Source organism: Rhopalosiphum maidis, chromosome 1 (assembly GCF_003676215.2).
Source record: "Rhopalosiphum maidis isolate BTI-1 chromosome 1, ASM367621v3, whole genome shotgun sequence".
In the NCBI taxonomy this organism is placed as follows: Eukaryota; Metazoa; Arthropoda; class Insecta; order Hemiptera; family Aphididae; genus Rhopalosiphum; species Rhopalosiphum maidis.
The window spans coordinates 12,665,053-12,687,627 of record NC_040877.1 but is presented as its reverse complement, the minus strand read 5'-3'; the positions used below and the strand labels follow the sequence as shown (position 1 = coordinate 12,687,627).

Sequence of the window (22,575 nt, the reverse complement as noted above, 5' to 3'; positions counted from 1 at the left end):
TGATTTTAAATATTTTAATACTTAATATTCTAATAAAATGAGCTAGTGAATCATAAGTATACTGCTATGACATTAAAGATGACGTAATTTTAACATACTGCCAAAATTATATAATTAAAATATTAAATAGAACCGTTCTCTTATTATCAGTCGTTGTTTGAAATACAATAAATCCATTGATATTTAATGAATTTAATTTAACTAAACGCGTAGAAATAAAACTGTACTTAGGCACCATTATTATTTGTATAATCATAAAAATAATTAAATGTGTTATATGAGTAATTGAAAAATAGTTATTAATCATTAATATCATTGTTGAATTTATAAAATCAATAGTAATGTCAAGATTATTTACTACTATGAACTATGATAATTATTAACACTGTATAATATTTAAACTTTCAATTGAAATTAATAATCACAGCAATATGTTTGCTTATTCGCGATATCTATTCTATAAGTAGGTGTAGACAACATAAAGAAGATAACGAGTTTTGAATCTTCATTTTAAATAATATTCAAAGGATGATAATACAAACAGCGATATACAAAGGAAAATAAGAGAAATAAATTTGGAGAAAATAAAACTAGATAAATATAAACATTTTTCACCTATAATATTGAGAACATCATTCAGCTAATACATATTTTCAGTAGCCGTACAATAGCCGTCTCCCACACAAAAACGAACGAAAAATATGTTAAGATAATATTGTGTAATGCGATTATATTTTGTTTTTGATTATACCACGTCATATTCATACAGGTACTATGTTGTTTAATACTAATATTAGATTTTAGTTTACCTACAATCGTTAGGTATAGAAAATAAATGACCATATTGTTGTACTATTAATATTAGGATAAATAAAATATTTTAAAAACTGTTGGAAAACGACTGTTGAGATATAGACAACAATAATTATAAACATTTATACATTTTAAAAGTGCATAATATCGTGTTTATGTTATCGATTCCTGTAAGATGAAAGGTAAAGACTTACAACGGTAATAGAAACAATACATTGAAATGAAATAAAACGTTTATATGATAAATTGAACTTCAAATGTAAAATATCGCGTACGCATACCTATTAGAAACGTGTACTGTACTATATTATATTTGACGTTTTCGTTTGCAATGTGCGTTCGCGTTCACCGAACTTGTTTTACCACGGCTCCGCGAGCATTAATATTTTAACGAAATGAATGACACGCTAATATTTTATGCGGCAGATAAACCTATTTCATATTATATACAAATACTGTATTATAATATATTATTATAATGTTATGTTGTACGATATTCTTGCAAGGCGTTCGCTTCATAATAATAATAATAAATAATATTTTATAATACCCAAAATATATATCATATGCATTTTTATTTTTTTATTTTTGCCCAGACGTGGTAAGCCAGTACATTGAAGTGCGTATGTGTGTGTGTGTGTGTTGTTTTTTTTTTTTTTTTGCTACACAATAACCAGACTAGTATTTTCAATTAGGGTAACCCAAGAAGGTTTTTCAAAAGTCGGTAAACAGCACGGTTGCCCGTTATGCGTTGTGTTTACACTTCTCTCAGGATATTCGTTTTTATCTCTCTGTCCGCACAACACGTATGCGCGCACACACACACACACACACACACACATTCTATCCTTTCCCGTGAGCGTACGTGTGTGTGTGTGTGTGTAAGTGCGCATGTATTTGCGCCTACTTCGAAATCACGCCAGAGGTCAGTAACCATTTTCAATAAGTGGATTAGTCACCGGCCGATTCGGCTGACGGGGCACATTATTATATAGCGGTTACGCATATACACAACACAAACTTGACCTATCCGGAGAACATGGTTAACGTACCTACGACGGACCGCACGTAAGTGTCGTCGTGGACAGCAATGCGTGCGAGCGATATTATGAATCATTGGGTCGGAATACTATTATTCTGATGGCGGTCCGATGCGAGAGACGAGGAACGATCATTAAAATCCAAATAGCCGCGGATCCGTATCGCGTGACTCTTAATCCTCTTGTGACGCGCGCGCGGTCGTCCTCCAGGCCAAACGGGTCCTGACGCTGCGTTGACGTTTCGCAATAATTTTCCACGCGGTTAATGTTTTATTTATAATTTTTTTTTTTTTTTTTGCTTCATGTTTTTATGTCTTATAAATGTCAACAAACATAAGCCGTTCAAATTCTGCGTACGTGCATTTACACTTCAAGCGACACTCACACTTTGTCTTCAAAGGTTTTCACTTAAATATGCATATATATGAATACGATCAGACAGCCGTCTATAAAGAGATTGTAATACGTGGTCGAAACTCTTAGAGTGTACGTATACATTATAAAATGTATGTAAATACATTCATTATGAGTGTATTATGTATCGTAGGACTGTACAGGAAATACTAAGTGATAAAAATTGTGTAAATAAATATTCTGTTAACTCATAACTGCTATTTAATACGTATAGATGCATGTACATATTTGTACTCATATTTTTTACCAGATATTTCTTAATTATTACAATAGTTTGTTTTAAATAATATCAACAACGACTTAATTTAAGAAGTGGTGTTGTTATTAATTGTTATATTTTATTTTTACAAAAAATTAAAATTCTTATTTATGTTTTCAACTTTCCCAGTATATAAAAAAAGAACATAATTAACTTAAAACAAACAATAACATGTTACTGTAGTAGATTGCCTGACGCCTGTCCATAAAAATAAACTAAAATTCTAGAGGGAAGGACATACTGCGTTGTAAAGTAATAAATTAATTTCTTTGTACGTTATTTTTATGAATAGTGTCTTAAACTGTCTTTGTACTTTTGAATACCCTATTAAATACTTATAATAAAAAAATAAAATACATTTTAAAAATTTTATCTTTTATAAACATACGCATATAATAGCTGTGTAATATAGTTGAAAACAATTAATAATTATTAATTATATCCTAGTTTGAAATAAATATTGAAAAAAATATTCAAATACATAACTATTTCATGCAAAAACAGTTTATAGATACATGCTTAAAATATATTACACGATACCAATAATATTTTTTATTAGATATTCTTGTAATATATATATATATATACGACTTTCGATATCAAAAATTATATTTTATTTTAAATTCACCTACAGTTAAATAATTTAATGTTAAATTGTGGAATTAAGGAAGTATAGATGACTTTTTTGAAAATATCTTGGAAGCACTTACTGTTGATAAAAACTAAAAAGCTCAAAATGTTTCCTGTAGCCCTATCTATGGACTGAAAATAGCACCTACTTGATTCTCTGAAAGCGTCGTATTTAACTTTCCTAGCAAATTTCTTTGCACACAATTTACAAACATTAGTCGCCAACAAGTATCTAAAATTATTGAAGAAGTAAACATAATATTTCAAGTTTAAGTATTATAAATTATATCTTTTACAAAGATCATTGAACCTATGCTAGTATGGTGACTGAGTAAAAACATTCAGTCACAATTTATTTTATCATAACAAAACATGATATACTTTGTTCTAGTAAAAAAAATATAATTTATTGGTGTGTATAAATTGCGTATTATATGAAATAAATAATATTCCTACGTTTGCTTTATAAATTATTTTTATGTAATAATGAAAATAATATACGTTCAGTAGTTAAAATAGTATTTACATAATTCATAAATTAATCAAATGCGAATGATGTATAACTATTTTTATATTTATGGTGTAATAATTATAAAAATTACTTCTTAAGTTTAAAAAACAAAACATGTATAATATTAGTATTGTACTTATAAAACTGTATTTTTAAAAATTTCATTATACTTAAAAAAAAAGATACAATAAATTCAATTATGTCTTGAGCTTTTAATAAAATTTGTTCCTTCCTTACATTTTACATTAAACTAAGATTAATATACAAAACATAAATATTTAAGACTTCAATTAAGTTCATTGAACATCATACTGGCATTATATCATAATTTTATATAGGTATAATAAAATAGAACTGCCCGCATGATGAAATACCCTACGTAGCGCAGCGATTTAAGCACAAAAAAAGTTTAATACTTAAAATAGATACTTAGATGGTTATAATATTGTATGTATATCGTTTAATATGAACAAATGATAAGAATATTTTGTCTTAAAACGAAATATGTTTAACATTTTCCCAAAATACAATATCCATTACACATAACTTATTAGAGTATTATCTGATTATAAGCATATTATATTATTATTTGGTAAATAAACACTTTTAAACGATTTATTTAAAATCAAATTATGTTTACGACTCATTATACCTATATGCTATTACCTTCTTATTAAAAATAATCGCGAATTTAATTAATTTATATTAGTCTTATAAATCTTACTATACCAACAAAACATCTTTCAGATAATATATGAGTTCAATATTTTATGAGTTTTAAACGTACATCACACTGCATCTCTTAAAAAAGATTCTTTCTAATTTATAAAAATAAATAACGTGAATACTTCATAATATATTGTTAATCACGTTTAAATATTCAAGTGTAAATATTATTAGTTTTTCAAATAATTCAAGTTGTGTGATTTTAAACTAAGTACACGATTTATATATTGAAAAAAATGACATGAAGTATTTTAGGAAATGGTAATCATGTGATTTATAAGATATTTGCACTTACATTCCTTTATCCAATTGGCAAGCATGCCGATGCATTGTATATGATTGATATATTTACACAATAATTATTATTATTATTTTATAGAAAATGTTCTTGTCCTGTTGAAGAATGTTTTAAATTGTAAACACGACGAGGTTAAGTCTACACGGGAAACGAAAACCTGTGGTTCGGAACCCGTAGGAACCAAGCCGAATTATGTATGGCCACATGGCAAATGGTTCATTGATTTCGTCTCCAATGATCCCCCCGAGACAAATCGGTTTGATTAATAGATATACACTTTGACCTCACTTGTACAGTTCGTTGTGATGACAAAATTTTATCACGTGCCTTGTCTATTATAAAAAAATCACCCTACTATTTACTAGTATACAAAATTACGGTAACCGTTAAAACGCTATGGTCTATCAATACGATCATGTTCTCAAGGTCAAGATCAAGATCTGTAGATTTATATCATATTATACAATATACATAATAACTATAATTATGTACATATTATATTAGATAATATAATCCTAATAGACTCGATGTGTAATAAATAATAACATTTAAAGCTTTAAAGTGCCTATAAATATAATATGCACCAAGAACAGTGAAACAAACTGAACTTGATTTATTAATTAAAACTGTTTTTTTTTTTTTTACTCAAATGTATTAAAAAAACACATTATTAGTGTACCATATAATCAAAAGTAATCACACCTATTAATACCTATTTAAACGTATAAAAAACTATTTGCAGTTGTATATAATTTTAAAAACCCCAATACACATATATATTATTTCGGTGTTCAGGAAATTCAAATTTCGTATTATTAAAGAAATAAACGAATATATAATGCGTCTGTATGACGTATATGATATTACCAGGACTTTATAATGACGTTTTTATATTATTATATTAAGCAAAAATTTAAAAGTGTGTATTATAAGTTATAGTTTATAACTTGTAATAGTATATTTCCGGGCGGAAACCACCTTTGCTCGTAAAGGAAAACACCCTGTGTTGTAATTTTGTGCGGATTCTACATTTTAGACAGCATACAACCCAATTGTCGTTTAGCCAACTTGTTCTAATCCACAAAGCTCAGAAATAACTTATAGGGATTATTTAGCTCGCAAAGCGTTTTGAGTCGAATAAACTGATACACTAGCTGAACGTATACAATGAGTGTTTCGAGATTATCAAAAGGATTGCGTTTTATGTACCTAACTACCAATGCATTATTGTTTGGAAGTTATTTTTTTTCAACAAATAATACCTATTATTATTATCATTATTATTATTGGCTACATAGGTACACTTTAATATTATACTATATCATACCGATTTATAAATGTTGTGTAATTCGTGGTTGGCATATTGACAAACTCGGGTAATGGAATTGTCGAATATTGTATACAGCATAAAATTATGCACTACACATAGACACACTGTGAAATTGAGTTACAAAAATAACATTAAATATTATATATTTTTACTCGTGGGAGGTATATACATATATTGTCCAAACTCAAACAAATGTCGGGTTATTAATGTTAATGGAAAATAATAATAGCAAAAAATTAACGTTTGACATTAAAACGGAAATTCAGCAACTCGTAAAACTAACTTTGACAGTACCATCACTATAATTACATGAATAATTTTAAAAGGTTGTAAACGATGAATATGTTTTGTATAATTTATTATATATTATATCGAGACAAATGATAAGCTGTTCGTTGTATAATTTAATCGATTTAAATATTATGGGTTCATTTATATTACACTTCAGAGCTGATCGAATAATGTACACGTGATATCAATTACAATCAACTCTATACTTAGTCCAGAATTTGAAATGCCAACAAAGCTGACCTTCAATTTGTATTTTGAAGCATAGTCAAATCTAAATTAGAAGCCTTCGTGGACAAGATACGTGCAAAACAAGCTTTATGATCTAATAAAAATAATAAGTTTTATTTAAATTATTACAACAACCAGTCTCGCTCGAACAAAAAGATGTTTAAAATATTTATACCACAAGATTAAATTATTCATGTTATATTATATTATAAATCGAATTAAGAACAAAATATGATGTTTCATACTACGCGTATTAATAATTTGACAAAACAATGCAAGTTAGTGGTAAACATGTAATATTTTACATAATATACGTTTCCTATATATATATATTAAAGTGTATGTATATGTATTATGTATTTACTTATGATACTACAATTAATTAAATTTAATGAGTAATGTCTGTCCTTGATTATAGTTTAAACATAAAGTTTCGTTTCATTAATTTAATCATACCGTACACAAAATTAAAAATATTAATAAAACACCATTAGTTATTTTAATAAATAAAAATCAATACTTGTTATTAGGTACATTATTAACGAAGAGATATAAATAAAATTATCCATACATAACAGTATTTTTTTTTTAAGTATATTTATGGTAGCAATTTAGTTTAAAAACTAATTGAGATTGATTAAATTTTTTTGTGAGAGTAATTGGAAATTCTATTAAAGTTTTAATTATATTTCGGAATCACCATACATTTACTTAATTTGTTAAATTAATTCAAATTTTGTTTCGAATATAAAATATGTCTGTATAAATACTATGGAAATACCGCTCATTTAAATATTAATATCAATCATTGTATTGTAATGATATCCGTACTAAAAATTATGAAATAAAACCAAAATCAAATTGTATAATGATCGTAATAAGATTTCAAATGTCGGTCAAAATGAACTCATCAACTTATGGGTGACGCGTTATAATGAAATATATCTGATGACATAGAAAGTTATAAGACATTGAGAATATCAATTGTCATTTATTCTATCTCATTTGAACAGTGAAATTAAAACAAAATCACACAAAAACTATTTAATATTCTAGTTCACACTCCGACCTTGACCAAAAAATACTCGCAACTTAGAATTCATAAAACCATTAAATATATCATTCGTAAATAAACGTACGCCGCGACCGTGTGCGTGTACAACGATATATCTTGTACACAATACCCCATCGTCCTGTCATCCCTTTGATATTTATACGAAATTTTGAATAACAACCGTAAACAATACAACATTGTTATAATGCTATCCGATCGGTTTTACTGAACTCAATGGCAATATATTTCGATAAAACAACGTTACGAGTACAACACGGAGTCGGGAAGACGCAATGTGACGTATTATACCAATAAGCGATAAACACCTACCGATTGAACCTCAATTGTTGTGAAATCGTTCGGCGATTTTTAATATTTCAATGAGCTCAATGTTTATTTTCAAATTTATCATTACTCGATACTTAAGATTTTCATTATATTTATAAATGCCCTTAATGATGTCATTGCTTGCGATTTGAATTTCGTCTCACGCGTTCAATAGACGTGTCAGTAGCACTCACGATTATCAAACTGGCAGTTAATGAACCGGCAACTGCTACAATAAAATGAAAAATACCGCTCGAGGTCGTGCGCCTCGCGCAAGTTTATGTGACAGGAATATCAGAGCTTCTAAAATCTGTTGGCATATTATCTATTATTTTTTTTTTTTTTTTGCTTTAGGTCATAATTCGTACCGTTTGGTCAGGTTTGAAAAACGATTTATTACAGGGTCATTTTGTTTGTGTTGTAATAACAATATGGCATAAATATTATCCGAAAAACACTCGACACGGAAATGCACAACACTGCACCATACTTATTTGTATAATCCAATTTGATCTGATGGTAAACGGTTATCGGCACGTAACTCGGATATCGGTTTAACTTTAAAATACGTGTTAACAATCAAATCTAATCGTATATAGACTAAAAAAAAAATGTTGATGAAAAAAATATATCGACTGTTTTATTCAGAAATAAAAAATACTAGAAGATATTGATATCTATAGATTTATTTATATGCACACTCTAAATTAACAACGTTTTATTTTTATTCGCAGTGGTTATTATAATGAAATTGCTTGTTTTATACGTAAAACGAATATTTCAATAATCTTCACTAACTTATCACGATAAAAATAAGGTTTTGAATGACTTATATTCTTTATTAAGAGGTAAGGAAACATTATTTTTTATTTAATTTTTAATCTTATGAAAGGAAATAAACAGTTCATTCAACAATCATTCAAGTCACATAAATAAAATGTACTCCTATTGAAAAATTAAAAATAAATGTACAGCTTTTCTTAAATTACAAAAAACTTATCAAATTCTGGTGAAATACATCAGAAATAATATAATAATACATATGACAAATTTAAAATAAACAAGCAAATTCAATATGAATTAAAAACAATATTAATGTACCTTTACCTACTCATAAAATTGATTAATGAAGTACTTGGTAAAAAACAATTAATACAAATAATCTTGTAAGGAATGTACTTAAATAAACCAATATTAAAAATATTTTTTAAAACTATTTTACGCTAAATAAATATATTAATATTCCAACATTCCTCTTACCTTTTCAACAAGTGATGAAAATCAAAAACAGTAATATTGTATTAAAACAATATTCACGAAAAATATGATAAACAAAATAAAATTATAATATAAATTTTGCCGGTATTGAACTATAGGCTACAACAATGCGTAATGAATACCGAAGGTGACAATAACATCATAAAGTTAACGTGCCCACTATACTGATCCAGCTCGTTGAGGTCTCCAACGTATTTATATTGTGGTTCACTAGTCACATTCATCTCTTCTACTATAGGTAGAAATATCCGATATCCCCCGTGCGTCTCAGAAATGTTCTACTCGTAAAATGTATGTAGCAAATACATTATTTATGTATGTATAATTCATGTTGTTTATTATATTTTACATTTGAATAAATATAAATTAGTCGATTTTTAATTTAAAAAGCGGTAACAAATAAACAAATATTACGATTTAAATTCATAAAATTATTATAATCTTGATAGAACTATTAATACAAACATTATTTACTAACATTTACTATTCAAACAATATGAAAATAAAATTTCATATACAAATAATTTCTGATTAAATAACAAATCAAATATTTATCACGTTATTATTACAAAATCAATAACAGAGATAGAGTAAAATATTTTTGTGTTATAATTTGTTTTAAATTATTTAACTAACAGTATATTAAACATAAAAATATAGCGATTTATAAATACGTGCAATTAAATTATTATACAAATTATTAATAAATCATTAACATATTCAAAAAAACCATAGCAATTAAATTAATTAAAATATATATTAATCATAAAAATTAGAAAATGCTCTTGTACATATTTTATATTTTGTAATTTTATTATTTGTTAATTATTAATTACATAAGTTACAAAATGATACATATTCTTTTGTATATCAATTTATAATCTATAAAAAAAAAACGAAAATTAATAATATAATATTACAGTGTATTATAAGATTAACCATGATGTTTATGTGAACTTTACATGTATAAACTTGTTTAGGTATTGTAACAAATATTTATAAAAATAATAAATAATTATATTTTTAAAGATGTTTTAAACAATTTATGGTAATTAAATAAACCCTTTAGTATCATGTCATATAATGTTATAAATTTAAAAATGTAAAAATATATTGTATACGATTTTATTTGAAACTAAATTACAAAGTTTTAAAAGTCTTCTTTACTGTATAATATATATATATTTTTATCATTAATTAAAATTTATTAAACGTAAGTACCTACCGTAGTTTTAACTTTAAAATCTCTTGAGATTAAATTTGACGTCTGAATTATTATATATTTGAAGCAATAAATTAAAAGTTAATCGGTGTAATTTTAATATGAATTATTATTAAATTAATGATTATAATCAAACAAATATTAATGATGAAAACTTCTTCAGACTCACGTTTGGATCATTCACCGTCCTCGTAATCAACATCAAAGTTGATATAGTGTATACTACTAAAAGACGAATTTTAAGATGGACCATAAAGAAAGACCATTGACCTCATACCTATTTACGAATAAGGATAATTTTCATACCTAAGGGCTAAAATCATCCATACGAAATTATGCAAACAATAGTAGTCTTTCAAGTCATCGGCACATAACAAACACGGTCACGTTAAAAGATTAATAAAAATATCAATAACAAATATTAAGAAAGGAAAAGATATATTTATGGGAAATTTAATACAACTATAAAAGTGTGTTTAAGATTAAAATATAATATCAAATAAAATAAAATTTTCTAATTTATTATTTAAAAATTGTTATAATCGTATATTAATTATTATATGTGTAATAGTTTCTGGTTTTAAAATGACCTGGTTTGTATACTGGATTATCAAAAGTACATAATTTTCAGTGCCTATTTTTCTAGATAATTGGAAAAAACTCAAAAAATAAATTATTGAAACAAACATTTTTACGCAAAAGTTTTTGACAAAATCGATTTTGTTTATTATTGTAATTTGATAAAACATTGCTGTAGAGACATGAATTATTCATCAAATATTTAAAATACTATTTTCTAGATATTCTATAGTTTTAAATATAATTTGGTTCTCTTTTGTAGTAATTGTAGACATTTTACATTTTTGAGTGTTTTTATTTATGTATGATAAAATTGTTGTTTGAGCGATACAAAAATTTAACAATTTATACAAGTATACTTATAAATATTTTCTTACTACAAACAAAATATTTCAAAAATATATAGTTATAATTTTTATTTTATAACTATTTAAACTTTGAATGTTGACATTTCAATATTTTTCTAAATCACAAAAATGTGTAAATGATTTTTTTATTATTATTACTCAGTCTGTTTATAAATATATTGAACAATAGATGAATCTGACGATAAATAAAATTTGTAGATTTCTAAAGACTTAAAAAAAATACTTTAATTTTATACTTAATATTATAAAATATATTACAATATTTACTAAAATATTATATATATATTTTTTAAAAATGGTTTAATACCACTTTTACTTTATATAATTAACATAAAATAAAATAAAATAATTTAAATCATAATATTTAAAAGTTCAAATTTTGATGACAATGGATTTCCCATCAAATGATTTTAGTGATTTTGTTGTTGCGAGTACCTATATACTTTTTTCCGTTATATATGTATATTATTTACTTAAGGTTATCAATTAAACTTCATAATGTTTAGTTTTAAATTAGTTTGCCTATTTATACTATAAATCTATTCATACTTTTCAATTATTCATCGATATCGACTTATAACTTTCCAGCCTGTAATGTTATATGAAATCATATTAAAAAAATTATCATCTAATATATTTGATTAGTTTTTAGCAATTTGATTCAACCTACTTACCAATACAAATACAAAAATAAATTACTTATATAAATTTAAATATACAATAAAATATAGAAAGAAAAAATACATTGGATTCGATCGTTATTCTAAATAAAATTTGGTTAAAATCACATTTAATCAAATTTATAAATTACTTTAACGCTTAATTTTACTTTCATTAAATTCAATTTTTAACAAAAAATAATAACTAGGTTTAGGTACAAGGAAAATCAAAAAATTACCTTCAATCTAAAAACCTAACCAACAATTTTATAAGGAGCATTTTAACTATTTTATATGTTTATTGTAACACTCCGCATTTATTCCCAAAAAAAAGTATCTTTGAAAAGAATAAAAACATATAATCTATCAATCAATACATTTTTTTCGCTCATGTTTCACAAGTTTTGTATTTTTTTATGTATATTAATTATAATGAAAAGTTTAATCGGTTATTCTAACTAGGAATTAATACTTTATATCGATAATATAATATATTAATATTACGAGTATAAGCAAGGTATATTTAACAGTACTAATAATTTGTGCTGTAACTTTGTTATATATTTTTTCTTTTAATGCCAAATTATTATGTGCACATAAATTGAGACGGTGATGCTAATGGATTTGTTAATGGAAAATTACGACAAGTATATATTGCAAATTTATAATTCATGTACAACATCTAAAACAAAAATACAAGTTTTTAGCATGAAAAGCTTTTTAAATATATATTTTATGATACACAATTATAATTATTAACTATATTGATTATTACTATGTTAACACAAGTGATAAAACAACCTCGGAGTTCATCTATACCTACGGTATCTAAGACTGGTCCCATTAGTTGAACTATAGTACTTTCAAAAAAAAAAAAAATGTCAATAAATCATATAATGAAATACTAAATAGTTTTATTAATACAATATGGTATTTCCAATAATCAATATTCAACAAATGGGTTTTTTATTCTAAATAATTCTAAGCTGTCTAAAAGGAAAAAAGCTACTATTTAACCATAAACGAATAATATTGTAATATTGTGAATCATGTTAGTTCCATATATTTCTGAAATAGAATAGTATTTTATTCAATGTCATTAGTTAATGTACTGATATTAAATACTTTATGTTACATAATAATTTCAATTTTCAAATGTGCTATTATATACTAAATGAAAAAAATAATAAGTACCTAATATTAGTAATAATAACATAACTGTTATTTTGTTTTTGTATTATTCTATAATTACCTATTGTATTCTTTAAAATTGCCGTTTGGCATATATAAATAAACAACAAAAAGAAGAATATTACGGTATAAAGGAGTTTAATAAAAAACGAAATTAAAATAAATCATAAAATTGTGTATTGTAATATTTGAAGAGCATTTAGTGTTAATTTAAAATAAATAACTAAGTATAGGTTAATTTCTTATAAATAAAATCCATTTTATAACAAATTTAATGTTTAATTCTACTAAGCTGTCGATCAACTTTTAGTCCTTCTGATTAATTTTGAATTTGACATCTCAGAAAAACTAATGGATTTTAAATCAAAACGCAGTATAATTTTTACATGCAAGTAATATTAATAAATTATGTACATTTTTATAATGTTTATAAGTACCAGCTATATGTAATATGTATAATATATAAGTAATATTATAATAATGTATTCAATATTTTCGCGTCATTTCGTATTACACGTAATATTAACTTGAAATTAAAATAACCATAATATGATAATACGCTAACTAAAAATTTTAAATTATGAACCTTATTATGATAAGTTTTGAGTGGCGTAATAATGATTTTTAACACAATCTGAACGCTTACAAATATTATACTTCTTATATATAGTGACATTTTAATGGAATTTATTCAAATGCATACATACTACCTGATAGCTATCATTGAAATTACTTTACTCATAAAGCAAATCATCCTTTTGATTTAGTTATGTAATCAGTTATTTTCCATACCAATTGTTTTTACTGGAGAGCAAATAATCTGTAAATTGTCGTGTTGTTTCCACTATAATATATTAACAGACAATTGATTAAAATGTTTTAAAAATAATACACTTACATTTTATAGATTTAATACTGATTTAGTAGTAATAACATAAAACACTCCTTACTAGTTTAAACCTTTAAAAAATGGACCATTTTAATTAAATATCTTATCTATGTCAATATAATACAGCATTTACCATTGATATTTACTTCAATTTTTAATTTAAGAAATTTTAAAATAGTTCATTGTAAATTATAAACTTATATATTCTTATTTATTTATTCAGACTATAATATGCATAATCAATATCAGCATATAAAAAATTTAATTGGCGTATTTTATATTTAATCTTTTGAATAAAAAATTAATAACCTAAACATATGCCCATCTTTATTATTTTTCAGTTCATACTTTTAACAATAAATTAGTTCAATTTTTATGAAATTAAATCATTGCATCGAATTTGGATCTAAATATAATCAAGATTATTTGACATATTCTCGTTCAAACTTAAAATTATTTATAAAAAAGTAATCGTTCACAATAATACCATTCATAAATATAACATTACAATTATTCAAATTTTAATTTTTAATTTTTATAAGTTTATAATAATAAATAATTATATTACATTTTTAATTTTTAGTTCAGAGAATATCATAATAATAAAAACATAATCACTAGACTCTTAAATAGATAATTATGAAAGTTAATAACTGTTTCAAACTGCAATATTTGGTTATTAGTTTTATAAGTATCTAGGTAATTATCATTTACTAAATACTTATTTATAATATAATTTTAACTGATACTATTATACACATTACACATTTGAATTAATTATTGAGATTTTTATATAGTTCTTAGTTAATAAATATATGTTAGTACTAATTTATACTAGTAGTATATAAGTACCATAATAGTTATTAAACAACCTTAAATAAAAACTATACAACAGTAAGTTAGTTGAATAATAAATAATTTAAATTAAGATAAAAAAAATTATAATTGATGGGTAATAATTTATGACAGGACATTAAATTATTTGAGAAATGTATCAAAAATATTATAAATGTCGTGTAGTAATAGTAACTGGTAGTACCTAGTAACATAACAATAGTAATAAGCTATGTAATTTCATGAAAAATTGTTCGAAGCAACAAAAATGTAATAGAATTTAATTTTGATACTCAATTTATAAAATATCACTTTTCAAATATCGAAAATTAAATTTAAAAATTTGTAATTAGTTGAAAAAACAATACTAAGTATTTTTTTTAATGATTCATAACAAACTTGGGCACCGCAAGCCATTAATTACATTATATTTTTAAAATATGTTTATACAATTATATTACATAACATGTTTTCCTTAAATTAGCTTGAACAAATTAATTTTTCTAAGAAGATGTATCAAAATAAACCAACAAATATTCTTCAGAATATAAAATAAGAAGCATATATTTTTTCATTCAAAGATGTAAAAAAACTTAAACAATTATAACGATAAAAAATATCAAAAAAATGTTTTATTTTGACTGGAAATTATGTAAAAAAAATATTTTCAAAAACATTAATATGAATATATATATGTATAGGTATTAGATAATATTATTTTATATAATAATAATAATAAATAATTAAAAAACAATAATTTAGTTTTCAATATTTCAGACAAAATATTTACTTGAAATGTACTTTATTTAATTAACTTTCCTGAAAATACATAAGCTGTGAAAGTGTGGATACCGTAAAATGAAATTAAAATAAGTCTAGAAAGACCACTTACACAAATTAAATGGTATCGAAATGATGGATACGACTAATACAAAGTTTCAACTTAACACTTGAATCATTAAATGAAACGAAATCATCTCAATGTAATGAATATTCTATAAGATAAAGGAGGCTTACCATCAGTTGTAATATTTCTATATAATTAAGCCATTTTCAAATAAAAGATCATATGTTGGCGTATTGCCTTAGACAATGACACCCTTTTCAAATTATTTATAATTGCTATATGTATATTACCGGTACCTGTAGGCTATAATCACTTACCATTGAAGAATCTATGCACAAATTTAGATGAAACATTATTGTACAATACATATTGTACTGAATCAAGTGGCGTACAATGTACAAATCATCTAATTAAATCATATTCATCGGTGGAAAAAAATTAAGTAATTTATAAAACTGGCATTTTACAATAATTTCAAAAATATAACAAGAATAAACTGTTTTTAATATCTTATATAAAAACTAGCTTATAATTCTATTCAAAGTGCGTGACCATGAGGACATGAACTCTAACTATAGTATGCATAAGATCAGATATATAAAACGACACACATGACAATAATGGATTTTCTGAAAGTTATATTTAAAAAATTTTGCTAATATTAAACTACGAATCTACTTTATAAAAATATTTTTGAAGGTCGTATAGTGAAGTACAAATAACATTCATATATTCAAATAACTTACATACTATATAAATGTGGCTTATTTTGACTGTGTATAACGTACCTCTGACAAGAGAAGTTTATTGAAATAAAAAAAAAACAGGTGAGTCGATCTGTCTTACAGTTGATCACGAATATTCCTATAGTTTTCAATCACTGTATAGTAATGGATGTGTATATTTGAACTCGATAATAAATTACTAGATCAATTTTAATCTTTAAATATTTAAATATTAAAATTAAATATTTTATGAATTTGTAAATACTAGTAACAATGACTATTTAGTTAAAATATAAATGCTAATTAAAAAAAAAATGAGCTTATGAATTTTTGGTATTTTTAATTGCTATGGAAAAAACCTTATTGTATTGTATTATATATAACAAATTTAACCTTACCCTCAAAAAAAAAAAAAAAATTACATATTAAATCAAAATAGAACCTGCAAAAATCACAGTCAATATATTAAAGATTTTAAACTCATATACTATACTATACTATATTACTATATTATATATATTATATATTCAACGCTCAATTTAAAATCTAAAATGTACAATACAAAAATGTAATGTTTGGAAAACATATTATGTATATTATACATTTTATAAAACAGAATCGAATTAGTTACAAATGATTTCAATAGTTGACTCGATAATCAGATAACCCTATTAATTCAGCCAACTCCAGCTCTGCGGCCATAATAGAACTAAAGCAAAGAATAGATACTACACTAATTAAGACATCTAGGTTTTACACATATCGTAATTCAACGCTTTACGGTCCATAATTGAACTTTTTGTGTTTCAATTCTCAAGGTATTCTTGTACAGAAATATTCTACTGCTTGATTACTGTTTCTTCGGCTAATTATGACCATTGCTTCAAATATTGAACTTCCAGCCGATGGCATTTGATTTATAGATTTAATCTAAAATACAATACAAAATACTATTGTGTTTTCAACTCCAATTTGTCATTTGATATATGTAAGACAAGCAATAAATAATAAGTAATGATTTTAATTAACAAGCTATACATATTAATAAATGTCTAAAAATATTTTTATTTTTTTGTTTGTTTAATGTAATTATAAACTAATAATGTAATGATGTTAAATCTAAAAAATATATTGTATCTAATTTACAGTGATATTAATATACGAACAATTTTTTAAAAATGTTTCAAGAATTACGATGTATTACAACAGATGAGTCTTGTTATAAAATAAGTTAAATAATGTTACGAATACCATTATATCTTTTAGCTTATATTAAAACTTTATATTTTTATTTTTGCGTGTTCGCGGTTTTTACATTTACAATTTTTCCAAATACCCGATCTAGTATAATTATGTCTTGATATTGTATTACGCACTATGGTAATTTTAAATCATCAATTTTTCTTATAGGTTTATATAATAATATAACGTATAAACGCATATATAAATAAATTGCAGCTGAATAAACAGTATATAATAAATCATTTAAGGCAAACATAATAATAATATACAAGGAATTAACAATTAAAAGAAATTTTTTCATTTATTAATTATCATAACTCATAAGTTAAATGGAATCAACTTTTTATCTCGATATACCTTCAAAGCATTGATAATTTATTAGTTATCAATCTTACTATGTTGATAACGAAATATTGTGTTATAATAGAATATAATAATTATATTAATTTTAGTATTTAATCTATTAATAATTATTATAATTTAATTTACTAATAATTAATTAATAATAACTTAAATTCATTAAAATGTTTGACGAATGAAATTAAATAATAATTGTGATTAAGTATTATAATAATGACAATTTCTATTACTTCACTTAATTATCTCTAAATATCTAAACACTAAATTAATAAAAACATATATTTTCTCTAATTACAAGATTCTACAATTTTTTTTATGTCTTAAATTAAACATTTTTTTTTCAATTTACCTAATAATAATATATAAATTGAGTGCATGTATGTATAGAATACCTATATTTTGTGCAATTTAAATTATTTTATTTTTAAGACGTATCTAAATGTATTCTAAACGGTTGTTTAAAGTCATTTTTAAATTTGTATAATTTAATAATCAATGACATAATGTGACATATGAACTCTTATATAATAATTTAATTTTATCTAACCATATTTAAATAACTCAAGTACCTAGTTGTAAATATTGTTTACATCGAAAAACCTTCCAAGATTTAAAGGGCAGAAATATTGCAACTTGAAAGGTAATTGTCGAAATTGTTTAGGTTTTCGAAGCCCACGGGTATTAAAATATATTTCATGTATAAATAGAACCATGTACTAAATAGGAAATTTTTTTTTGCTATTAGTTACTACTTATTATTATTACAAAACATTGTAAACAATTACAATTATAGTTATTGATATACAGTTTTTTAAATGAAAATTAAATTAATAAAGAAATTAAGGAAGCTGATAATAAAAATAATTAGAAGTGTGGCAATATTAAACATGAATACAGTAGCATATTTATGGTGAAAAATTTGACCCCCCCCCCTTCTATTAGCATCATTAATACTTATCTAAACATCGAATATATTATTCTGTGCTATTATATGTTGTAATCACATAAAATGTTATTTTTTTACGTTCGTTATCGAGAAAAAAAAATGTTATTATAATTTGTTATGCATGGTTTGCCACTTGTCAATTGGAAATCGATAAGGTTCCTTTAGAGCACGGAAAGAGCATTTAGAGCATTAAAAGAGAACTCGTCAAAATTCCATTTTTTTTTAGCAATATCTTTTTTTTAACACCTTTATCGACATTTAATAAACATTTACGTTTGGACAATTGTTTGTATGTATAGCGTATAGGAAAAATGAGAAAAAAATTAAGCATACGTATACGTTCACATCAATTGTCAATATTGGAACTGCAATACTGTTGTAAAAGTAAAATTAACCAGTTTACCACCTTCGCGCTTCGGTAATTCGGTATCTTATTTTTATGGCATAGAATAAAATTGTAAGAAATTAGGTAATTTTCGACATTTACAAAAACATACTTCTTATCAAATAATTTATTCGTTTTAAATATTAGATTCATTATTCAAAGATAAATTTACATATAATTAACAATGAAGGTCATAATTTTTAAAAATATTTCGTTGAACAGAAACTTTTCATGAATGGAAATTCATTAGGTATATGGAAGTTACACTGTACAAATAAGAAAAACTATATTTAAATAAATAAACAAAAATGCTTGAAAACTATTTTACAGTAATATATATTAAGTTGCATTCTATGGCGCCTAATAATGCTTACAGAAGACTTTCCATATTATAATATTATTATAATTTAATTATTTTAAAAATTAAATATTTTAAATTAATTATTTCTCAATGTATGTATGTTTATAATCGATTAAAATAAAAAAATTAAACTGCATACGATGTTATGCATTTAAAATTATCTACTCTTTAATCATTTAATTTATAAAGATATGTTAGGTATATGATTTTAATTTAATATTGATAACGTCTAAGTCAAGGGTCACGTATCAAAATTTTGCAATTAAATTTTATTTAACATTTTTATGCCAGTAACATGTTCATTGAAATATATATCATATTGATCCCGGAAGTTGACGATTTAAAAATATAAAAAAAAAAATGCAATAAAAAAATTTATTTTAATAATAAACGTAGTTATATGATTCAAATCTCATAAATTACTTAAATAAAACTATATATTAGATAGATACACCAATTAATTAAAAAATTTTTACACTTGAAAAAGTAATATACCCTAAGTTTTAGTGACATTTCTTCATTTATCGTAAATTTATACAAATAATTATTGAAGGCTATACGTCATCATATTCCTGTTTTAAAGTATTTAATTTAATAATGTGTTACAATAAACTGCAACTTTAAGTAAGACAAATTCAAATATATGTAAAACAAAAATGAATAAAATGCACAAAAAATACTAAAAAAATGCTGTAAAATATAAAACTTCCTAAAAATACAAAAAATATAAACGCGTTAAAGCAGAAGAAAAAAATTCAAGTGCATCAAGTTCTAGGCCCGGCGGCCGGCAGGACCTAATAATACATACACACATTTTTCTCAGGGTGATGGGTGGGTTTAAAATCCCTACACATTTTTATTATTAGTTTTGTATTTTATTAGTCTCAAATGTTTTAATGAAACATAAACAGCATTAGCTCAATACAATAAACTATTATTTTTCAGTTTTGATTTGAAATAATTCACTATAGAAAATAAACTTTAATAATTTCACGTATGATGACGTTGACATAGTATTGAATTTATTTGGAATACCTAAGTCACTTTTTTCAAAGTACAAAATATTATGCCTGGAATCAAAATAAACTCTAAGGACATTTTTACAACAGAAGAATCAGAATTCATAAAAATTCAATTTAGACAACTTATAAATTTTAACATAATATTTCATTACTTATAAAAATTAATAGTTTGATCTTATGTTATATTAATTACCATATTTCTATTGTACTTATACATAATAATATATTTTTGGTTATGGAAAAATAATAAAATTATTATAGAAGTATGCTGCTAAAATAGTTTTTTTTATGATTCGTTATTTGTAATAATAATAGTAATAATTTTTTTCTTCATATTTTACTATCTATAATATTAATATAAATAAATTATAGTTTATGTAGATTTCGCACTGCAAAAAAATAATTAGTACAAAATTATATAGGTGTTATACTAAATTTACTCATTCAATACCACCCATTTAACTTCAAATATATTAAATACTAGGTAGATACTACCTACCTATCCAAAAATAAAAATTATTTAAGTCTTCAATGCAATCATTTAGAAAATAACTAATGATATTTATTTTGGTTCGTTGGTACTTATTGATTAGTATCGTTCAATAAGTTGTATAGACTATAATTAATAATATTACGAATATTATTATTTATAGTTTATTACACCTATATAATATTATAGTATAATAGTTATTGTTAATAAAATATTACTGCAATGTCTGCAATGAATAATTACCTACATTTGTTTAATACAACGCAACATTTTAATAATTATTCTAGAAAAAAACTTTATTCAATAAATATTTATATATTACCTAATAAATAGAGCTACGAAACCAATTAAATAGTTTTCCTAATATATAATTGATATAAAACGTATCTTACCTATAATGTTTTCGCAAAAAAATAAATGTATATACAAATATTATAAGACATCTATTATACGAGTATGTAATATATTATATTGCAACTTTGAAACTATTAGTTTTAATTTGTATGATCATGCATTCCTGTGATTGTTATACAAAACATTAAATACACTTTTTAAGATATTGAATTACCTATCTTTTTTTATAAAAAAAAAAAGAAAGAAAAAATACCTACTTGATCAAATTTCTTAGTTATTAAAATGTCATTTGTCATTACAATTAAATGCATATTATTCAAAACAAGTTTTTATTTGTATTGCACGTGTGCATTTAATATGATTTTAAAAATATCTTAGTAATTTAATTAACAGCAATATATAATATACACTATATTTTAGAATTGTAATTTAATTGTTATTAAAAAATACCTACCATTTATTTTGTGTAGTTAATATAAAATTTAACGCAACTGCAATAAATTGTAAACATAATGATATGTTATCTGCACACTTTACATTTTACAATTAATATTAAGACAAATACATTATTATTTTACCTTTTGTAAGAAAAAACATTAACACATTATTGTTTCCATTATGGCTGTTCACTGAACAAAATTGCAATTGAGAGGGAGGTAAACCCTTAAACCTTTTCCCTTAGTACGACCTTGGTTACCAAATTATGATATTAATATATTTAAAAATAACGTACAATCGTATTAAGAAACATACAAATGGATGACTATGGTATTGTCAATATTGTTGTTATATGATGTTATATTCTTATGACGTCTACATTGAACTTTGGAGTTATCGTTTATTTAACGTTTGTATTCATAGTTCACACAATTGTGAATATAAATGGTCACAGTTTTCAACAA

At 23.8% G+C, this 22,575-nt stretch overlaps 1 protein-coding gene across 1 annotated transcript in view; it reads right to left on the bottom strand.

Moving 5' to 3' along the window:
• Positions 1–9,348, bottom strand: part of LOC113555826 — a 30,999-nt gene extending 21,651 nt beyond the window's left edge. Inside the window, exon 1 of the mRNA XM_026960395.1 lies at positions 9,182–9,348. The gene's annotated coding sequence lies outside the window, so the exon portion shown is untranslated. The remainder of the gene's footprint in view (positions 1–9,181) is intronic.
• Positions 9,349–22,575: the final 13,227 nt, after the last annotated feature.